Here is a 9,887-nt window from a genome sequence, read left to right on the forward strand (position 1 = left end):
AAGTATGTTCATAAATTACGTGATGAAAGACAGGGTTGATTTTAAAATTTGAAAGTAAAAGGTACTGAAATTATTCACATTGTTGAGTAATGTATTTCCTGGTTTCACTTTACAGAACTGTGAAAGGCAACAACGTCAGGGCCTTTCTAAAGAAAAATTAGTCCCTGGACAAATTTTCCCTTCTACTTTTCTTTTTTACAATGCCATAAAATTGTCTGAAATTTGACATGAGCTTAGAAACAAGTTTATAGTCTCTGAGAATATGTGGATGGACTGGCTTTGGGGAATGATTGTCATTGTGGTATAGGTTTGGGTTTTTAAAAAGCTGGTCAGATAAGAATTAAAAATATTTGTCTCAATGCATTTATATTGAAATATTTGATTTGGAAAACATGTGTTGATATCATAAAGTGATAAAGAGTTCAAGTCAATTTATATATATATATATATATATATATATATATATATATATATATGTAAAACAAAATCAAATTGGAGATTCTTGGTTTGAAGAAAATATAGGGAAATACTATTTTCAAAATAACTTATCAAGCACTCTGAAATACTGTTTTATGTAATAACAAACCATTATTAAAAGATAAACCTGATATTCTACTTGTGTAAGTATATTTTCATAGTATTGCCACAATCTCAGGAGTGAAATTACTTTATCATTTAATAAAACACCTTTATTGTGGTATATTAGTTAAGAGTATTTGCTAAAAGAGTACAATTGATCACAAAAGATTTTATCTTTTAAATCTTAATTGTTCTTAAAGTCTTATCACATACTATACATTTTTTAAATGTATACAATTTATACTGTTATTTGCACACAAAGAAGGACCTCACTCTCATTCTTTAAAAGATTTTGAAAAAGCAATTTAAGTAGGATTTTCTTTTATAATAATTGTTCATATCATATATTTTGGCCATTGAGAATCAGTTTTGTTTTCTTCTTCAGTGTTAGTTACTTCTATGTAATCATAAGCCTATGTTCATGCCAATCTCAAATATAAAAAAAGAATAATTTTTTTGAATCAATTTTACATGTCTTGGGGAAGGAGATATTTTAGCCCTGCAAAGTGAAATCTTGATCTCTTTCTGGTTTTCTATTTTGAATTTGGAGTATGGCAGACAATAGATATAACGTGGCAAACTTAGGTATAAAATATTTCTGTAACATTTTTCAAATACACATTAGTTTCCCATAGTGTCTAATCAGGCATTGCTTCGGATGTTCTAATAATTTCAGTGAGCAGGAATGTGTGTTTTCCCACCAATGAAACTGTATATTAGAAAGATATATAAAGAGCTGTTCATAATCATCTTCTTAACTTTAAATATCCTAGTGTTGTCATTTGTTTTTTATGCAAGACTGTAATGCAAGAATTTTTAACATTTTAATACATTTAATTTTAATTATTTAATACACTTAATTAATAAATTTTAATACATTTAACTTTAAGTATTATTTATAGCTCAGTTGTTTATATTCTCAAGTTTCTTATGAAGTTTTCAAATTGAAAATCCCGAAGCAGTCAACAGTTTGCCAGTTGAAAATTTAAAATTTAATGCCGAATTGTGACCGCAATGTTTTCAAGAACTTCACCATGCACTTAATCATATATATTTATTTTATTTAAAAAAAAATCTTTTGGCCATACTTTATGTTGCCTCACTTTGTTTAGTTGTACGCACATAAAGTAAGATTCCATAAAACAAGCTGTTATGTTACTAAATCTTTGCCTGTTTTTTTTAATGTATTCAGAATTGATGAGGACTTGATTTTGGTCCAATTTGAATCCGGTATTTGTGCTCATATCCTATCTGTAAACTCCATGCTCTGAATGATTGAAATGCAGGACAGTAGACTAACCAGCTAAAAAATGAAGAAATTGATCAGTTGCTTGGTCTGTGAAATGGCAAACAGAGTTGGTGTTGATGATGGATAATTTTCTCAGTGCTAAATATTTGTTCTGCTGTACTTCAGTTTAGGGTTTAACTTTCAGTTGGCTCCTTTGTTGCTCACTAATAATCAGCATTAAGAATCAGGTGTCCTTTCTAGACCTCTTAACATGATAAAGCACGAAACTCTGTTGGTGAACAATTTTAGATGCCTTTTGGGATACTAGTTCTGGAACAGGTATATTCTGGTCACTTTGTTCCTAAAATATGTATTGGGCTTTGTGAAAATATATTTAAGTGAATTAGTTCATGAAAAATAAATTATTGAAACATTCGTTTCAGTATACTTAGCATGTGTAGTATACTACAACCAGATCAACAGCTCATCTGACAGGTGATCTACAACAATAAAGATTATAGGGTTTTGTTGTTAATAATTTGTCTAATAGTAACAAGGTAAGCCAAGGTTTCTTGGGTATGGGATCCAAAATTATTGCGTTTAGTTTGCATTTGGGAGTGTTGGAAATTAAGTAGAAGATAAGATTTGGTTCCACATTAGAGGAAATCTTGATCTGTGTTTTGGTTTGGATGCTTTGGTATGAAGAATATGAATTTTGGGGTTCAGTGTACAATTTAGCTAATTACAAGACTATTGCTCTCAGAAGACTTGCAGAAAAAAATCAAGATGTCTGAAACAGGTAATGTAATTAGTGTTGATTGATTTTGCCATCCCAGAGGAGAAATATTACAGGTTTTATTTGTTTGTTTGTTTTAGCAATAACTAAAAATGTGATAATGTTTTGGTAATAAAATTCATACAGCTATCTAGAGGCAAGGTTCCAGTTTAAAGCATTTCATGTTGAAAATAAGATTTTGTTCACTGCAAAATAAAGTGGCATAGAAGACAAAAAGATCTCCTATTGTAGCATTGTTCTAATGAAGCTAGGAATAAGTGGGAGTTAGTTTATCAACCGAGACTGTTTTGGGGTTTCCTTTAGAGTGGTAACATAGACTATCACTATTATGATCATAAGAAACACTGCTAATAAGTTTGAAAAAAAGGGAAGGGGAGGAAAGGTTGAAAAAAAGAGCAGGGCTCTGCCTGCTAATCTCACTTCCCCTGTTTTGTCTTCGAGCTCTCTGCAACCCTATCTCTTCATTCTCACCCGTCCAGTGAACATTTAGACTTTCTTTCACTTCTGGTTGTACACATTCTTTGTCCTTAGCCAGCTTTAACTCATCATCCTCTGTTATTTAGTACATTGTTGCATAGTTTTTTAAAATACATTTAAAATCATTGTTAATGGACTTATTTTTTTTTAATTTATATATGAAATTTATTGTCAAATTGGTTTCCATACAACACCCAGTGCTCATCCCAAATGGTGCCCTCCTCAATACCCATCACCCACCCTCTCCTCCCTCCCACCTCCCATCAACCGATGAATGGATAAAGAAATTGTGGTTTATATACACTATGGAATACTACGTGTTAATGGACTTATTTTTAATATTATAGTGTATAGTTAATAAAAGTACCATAATGGAAATTTAGGGAGAAGTGTTTTGATCATATGTCCTTAAAAGCCTTAGGGGGGAAATAATATTAAATATTATGGTTCTAAATAAGATAAACATATGTACTTATGAACAAGAACCGGAAGGAAATATGAAATAAATCTCACACTATTAGGATGTGGTATTGTGCAATTAACACTTGAAAATAGAAACTATCTAAATGCTATATTTTCAAATCTCAAAAATAAAAAACATATCAACTAAATTAGTGTTAAAAATGTGATTCAACTGCCTTTTTAAATTTAGAGTGAATTTAAGAGTTATTTTTAGAGAAAATGAAAAAGTTTTATACCATTGTTAGGATCTAATTTAGGCAAACACAATTTTTATCTGATGGAAATTTAATGTTACTTGGATCTTTATATGGATATTTTGGAGGCAATTATGTGTTCATAATTCTAACCTATATGATTTAGATTAGAAAACAATTGTTTTAAAGATTTTGGAAGTACCGATATCTATCTGAAATTTGGCAAGTTTTAGCAGTCTAATGTCTGGTGAAAAAGTTTGAAGTGTACATACTTGTATTTGAAGAATTACACTTAGCTTACTTTTTAATGCAATGTAAACTTAGCAATTACACTTAGCAATCACACAATAATATAATGCAATTACACTTAGCTTACTTTATAATGCAGAGCTAAATCATTTAAAACACAAGTTTTTTTTTTTAACTTTACTGCATATCAACTTTAATGAACACCTGAATTAATTTTTATTCTATTAGAAATGGCTAATGAAATTTGTTGATTCTTATAACTATATTCTCTACCTTATGATAATACTTCAAGTATTATTAGACAAGTGAAAGAACTATAACTTACTATAACTTTGGTGGTGCTCAGTTATCAAATATATAGTACTTGCTCCAATAACATACATCTTCTATGAGGGATAAAAAGTAAGAACAATATAGTACTTATCTTTAGACAGTTTCAATCTAATAGAGGGGAGAAATAAACATTCACTAGATAACAATAATTGACATTCTTTTCCATATTTATAATAATATTTTTATAATTATAATTTTAAAAAGCAAAGAATATCACATGGATCCCTATGGATGCAGTGATTGAGATTCATATTTGAATCTGAGCAGTCTAGCAGCAAAGAGATTTGGTAAAGTCTAAGTTATGCTTATGATTTAAAAAGAAAAGCATGTTGGGGTGCCTGGTTGGCTCAGTCCATTGGGTGACAGACTGCAGCTCAGGTCATGATGTCCCAGTTTTTTTTTTTCAAAAATTTTTTTAACGTTTATTTATTTTTGAGACAGGGAGAGACAGAGCATGAACAGGGGAGGGTCAGAGAGAGGGAGACACAGAATATGAAGCAGGCTCCAGGCTCTGAGCTGTCAGCACAGAGCCTGACGTGGGGCTAGAACTCACGGACCGTGAGATCGTGACCTGAGTTGAAGTCGGCCGCCTAACCGACTGAGCCACCCAGGCGCCCCATGATGTCCCAGTTTGTGGGTTCAAGCCCCACATTGGGCTTTGTGTTGGCAGCTCAGAGCCTGGAACCTGCTTTGGGTTCTGTGTCTCCCTCTCTCTGCACCCCGGCCCCTGCTCGTGCTCTCTCTCTCTCTCAAAAATAAATAAACATTAAAGGAAAAAAATTTAAAAAAGAAAAAAGCATATTAATTTCTGAAGAGGCACAATGTTTTGTCGTTATTCTTGGTTTTTGTTTTGTCTTTTTGTTTTTATTTTTTTGCATTGTTTTTATTTCTGTTTGGCTATAAATCCTAAAACAAATAAAAATCTTTACATGTGACCTTATATTTGAGATCAATGTATAATAAAATATAAGATTTTATAAGATGATCCAAATATTTTCTTGGGAGGTAGAAGAGAGAGTCAGGCTGTCCTTGAAGAGTCAAAAATTCTTCATAAGATTGATTTTATTTGAGTAAGATCATGAAAAGTAGATCATGTCTGGGTTTAACTGAAGGGAAGAGAAAAGGTCTTTCTTTCAGTTTTTCTTGATTAATACTCTTTCTACTTCAAAAATGTGGAGATAATGTGTGACAAAAACACAGATGTAAATAGGCTGCTAAAATCATATAGGAATACATATGCTTTAGAGAAAAGATACAGACACTTAGGTCATGAATCTGTATTAGAATTGAAGATAAAATGTATATCTTAATTTTTCAGAAGGAAAGTAAAAAGGATAATGGATTGTATTTCATAATTGTTATAATCAGATAAAGAAAACATACTTATTAATCAATAGAAAATACACGGCTTTTTCTTACACTATACTCTAGCAAAATTTATCATATAGCTTGTTTATATTTGGAACCCTGAACAATATTGGAATCCTGTGATTGTTTTGATGTCCTTAAAAGATACAGATATAGTCCTAGTATATGATTATTTATATTAATGCTCTATAAAAGCCAGGACATAATAATAAATGTCCACAATTTCTATAGTGTCATAAAAAGACCTAATCAAATGCAATTCAAGGAAGATATTTGGTGATTTCACTCATTCATAATAGGATAGAGCTAAAAACCAATTGACAGCAATGGACAGTTAACTTGGTCCACAGATTTCTTTTCTCAAATATGTATATCAACTCAGTTTTAATAAGGATGGGATGGCAATCAATTTTAGATTGAATGCTAAAATGAGCTACTGGAGTAGAGATATTGTTTGTCCTTTGGAATAAAGAAACATAAGACAGATAATGTCACAGGAGAAGCTTCACTATTTGTTCACTATTTTTATTCAACCTACTTCCTCCAAAATGATTTCAGGTGGCTTGAGACAAAAACAATTATTTAGTTATTCCAACAATTTGGAAGTAACCTGAAAGTAAGCATGTAGATTAGTGTGAGTGTTAGTCAAAAGAAGTTTGTTTTCTTTAAAATTGTGTTTTTGAACCAGTCATGTAGTGTAACTAATTAATTCATTCATTATAAATTGAGTAATATTATATATCAGACATTCTACTAGTTATTGAGAATAATGTGAAAACCATGATAGATGTAATCCCTGCTATCCAGTAGATTACTAGCCATTAGGCAAGATAGAAAATAAATGAATAATTATACAAATGATATCTTTTACATAGATGATGATTTTAGTGCGAAGTCAACTTTCTTTACAATTATCTAGATGATATGTACTAGAGAAATGGCAAGTGTTAATCTATTCTAGAAAGTCAGAAAATGTTTCTCAAAGGAGGTGACATTCAAGTTTCCATTTCTTATATTCTACTAAGAAAGCCCTCGTCAAGATTCCCAAGCACCTCCATTTTGTTAATTCCTTTGGCCACTTCTCTGTTCTTGTCTTACCTGATCTCTCCATTGCATTGGAGACAGTTAACTAGTCCCTTCTTAGTATGCTGTTTCTTGGCATCACCCCAGGGTTACTTCCTATCTCACTATCTGCTCCTTCTCAGTCTCCTTCCCTATCTCTTTCTTACCCTGATCTCTAAATGTTGAAATACCATTATGCAGAATTGTTGGCTCCCTTCCTTTTCCTCTCTACAATGTCTCCCTAGGGAACCTCATGCATGGCTCTAAATACCATCTCTATGGAAGAGACTTCCAAAGCTGTATCTTCAGGACTGCCTATTCCTTAAAACTTCACAGTTACATACTTTGGCCTATCAGCATCTCCATGGAGATATCTAATGAATATTTCAACCTTAATGGCTAAAATATGTTGATTTTCTCATGAGTGTATTTCATTGTCTTCCACAATTATTATAATAATTGCAACAATAGCAATAGTAGCCACACTCATTGAGGACTTGTTATATTCCAAAAGCTATTTTAAGCAGTTTACATTAATTGCATTATTAAATTTCCACAATAACCCTGTGAGGTAGGGTTGTTATTTTCCCAATTTTATGAGTGTAGAAACAAATGAATAGAGAGGTTAAGTATGTTATTTATAGTCAGACAGGTCAAATGGCATTAAGTGGTGGAGCCAGGCTTCTAACCCAGGCAGTCTTCTCTTCAACACCGTACTGATGGCATTAGCACTGCCATCCGTCTGGATAATCAAGTGAAACTCTATAGATTTTCCCTGATTTGTCTCTCCTTTATTCTCAACATCCAATTCATCAGCTTCTCTTGCTGAATTATTCCATGCATCCTGGATCTGTCTTCTTCTTTCACTTTCCTCCTTTACCACACTAAGTCTCCTTGAAACTCTTATATTATTTTCTTCTTTCATTTTTGCTCCATACCTATAATCCATTCTCCATACAGCAAAACCAGATTATCTTTTTACAACATAAAGTGTACCAGCTCACTTTTCTGCTTACCACCCTCTAGTGGCTTTCCATTATTCACTTAGAATAAAATTCAAACTCCTTCCCTGACCTGACAAAACCTTTCATAAATCTGTATCATGTATCTGTATCTCTTAGTGTCTGTACCTCTTGTACCTATATCTTAGTTCATCTCAAAATGCTGCTCCTCTCATTTCCAGTCATCTTGTTTCCTGTTTGTTTGTTTGTTTGTTTGTTTGTTTGTTTGTTTTGAGGGGGGAGAGGGGCAGAGAGAGAGAGAGATAGAATTCCAAGCAGGATCCCCTGATATGGGGCTTAAAGTCACAGACTGTGAGATCATGACTTGAGCTGAGGTCAAGAGTCCAATGCTCAGTGGACTGAGCCACCCAGGTGCCCCCATCTTTTGTTCTTTATATACCCCAAATTCATTCCCATTTTAGATATTTTATACTTGCTGTTCCCTCTCCCTATACCTGTGTGGGACTAGTTCCTGCTCTTCTGATCTTGGTTTGAATGTTTCTCCTCAGAGAGACCATCCATGTGCAGTCAATCTAACAAGAGCCACCATATCACAAGTAATCTCCTTTTTAAAATTCTTTGCATTACAATGATCATACCTGATTAGCTCCTATTTATATTTGGATTGTTTGTTTTATTGTTGTCTGGTGGTCTATAATCTGAAATAGTCCCTGACATAATGGATTTGCTGAGAAAATATTTGTTGAATGAATTTATGTGAATCTGAAGAATCAATAGGTGTTAATCCAACGTGGTCCTTGACTGGAGGGTGAGGCTGAGCTTCAGGCAGTGAGGAAAATCTGGGTGAAAGCTGGAGGAAGAGAGAATTTTGGCATGTTAAAGGGACTGAGCAAACCCAGCTGGAATGTTTGGAGTACAGGGCAGTTGGTGTCAGGTAAGGTTGAAAACAGGCAGCGGACTGTGTAGCATCTCTTTAAAGATGTAGGACTTCTAAGAACAATGAGAAACAATAATAGGGCTTGAGCAGATAAATGACATGATTAGATTTGAATTTCGAAAAGTGTGTTGAGCAGGCCTAGACTTTGATCAAAGTTGACAATCTGCTATGGATACAAAGAACATGGCTTGCGCCTCATTAAAGTGAGATGCTTGGTAAAGTCAGTGAATAAGGCAAATATTTAGCTCATAGAAAATTGAGGGACCAGCCAAGCCTTGGCTGACTCAGGTGAGTATGGAAATCTGTCTTTTACACAAAAAGCAACATAAACATTTTGCCAATAATGGAATGAACGATAATGGAATGATCAAGCCAGCATGTTCCATTTTTACCACAACTGCTTATTTAAATGACTAATTTTGGTTCTAATTTTCTTACATCTTTAATAATGGAATGAATCAAACCAGTGTTATGGAGAGATCTTTTAAATTCCTGTTTTGAAGGAGTGTGAATCAATATGATCTGTATTATTCCAGAGACTGGCCAATATAAGAAACTGTAATAAATTACTATATTGTGATGTTTCCTTGACCTTATTTAAGCTCTTAGCTTCCTAAAAAGGAATTTTGTTTTGTTTTTTTATTAATCCTGGGAGGAAGTTGGTAGTATGTGATTTATGATTTTCTTGAGACATTAAGATCAGTCATTTGGAATAAGACCTAAGAACACAGAATAAAAATTTCCCTCATTCCTACTCAAGGTGTTCTTCTGGGTCCAGAATTGGACAACCATCTTCAAGTACTCAAAAGACTTCAACTAACAAACCATAAGCAAAAAGAAACTTAGTTTCCTTTTCAGAGCAGAAGTCATCATCTTAACTCAGTCATTCATTTATTCACTCATTAATTCACAAGTATTTGATAAGTGCCCACTACAGGTTCCCAGGAGTTGGGGTGGTCGGTGTTCACAATTCAAAAAATATATATAAAATAATATATATATCAGACATCAGACTCAATCCTTCCTCTCTGGATTTCAAAGTATGTAAGGCAGATCGACATGAAACAAACCAACAAAGCTATTCGTACAAATTTTGGTAAGTTGTGTTTTCAAAAAGATGAGGATGTCAAGAAAAAGAATATTTGTGGAAGTGAAATGTAGAATGAGGGCTTCAGGAAACATTATGTTTTGTTTTGTTTTGTTTTGTTTTTTGCTACCTCTCATGCTAGCTTAGTTGTGG

The 9,887-nt window shown here is 33.0% G+C and overlaps 1 protein-coding gene across 10 annotated transcripts in view; it reads left to right on the forward strand.

Moving 5' to 3' along the window:
* Positions 1-9,887, forward strand: part of NLGN1 (neuroligin 1) — an 847,062-nt gene that overhangs the window by 384,596 nt on the left and 452,579 nt on the right. The gene's annotated exons all lie outside the window — the stretch shown is intronic.

The sequence above is a fragment of the Herpailurus yagouaroundi genome, unplaced genomic scaffold (assembly GCF_014898765.1).
Source record: "Herpailurus yagouaroundi ecotype Mexico unplaced genomic scaffold, PumYag 159, whole genome shotgun sequence".
In the NCBI taxonomy this organism is placed as follows: domain Eukaryota; kingdom Metazoa; phylum Chordata; class Mammalia; order Carnivora; family Felidae; genus Herpailurus; species Herpailurus yagouaroundi.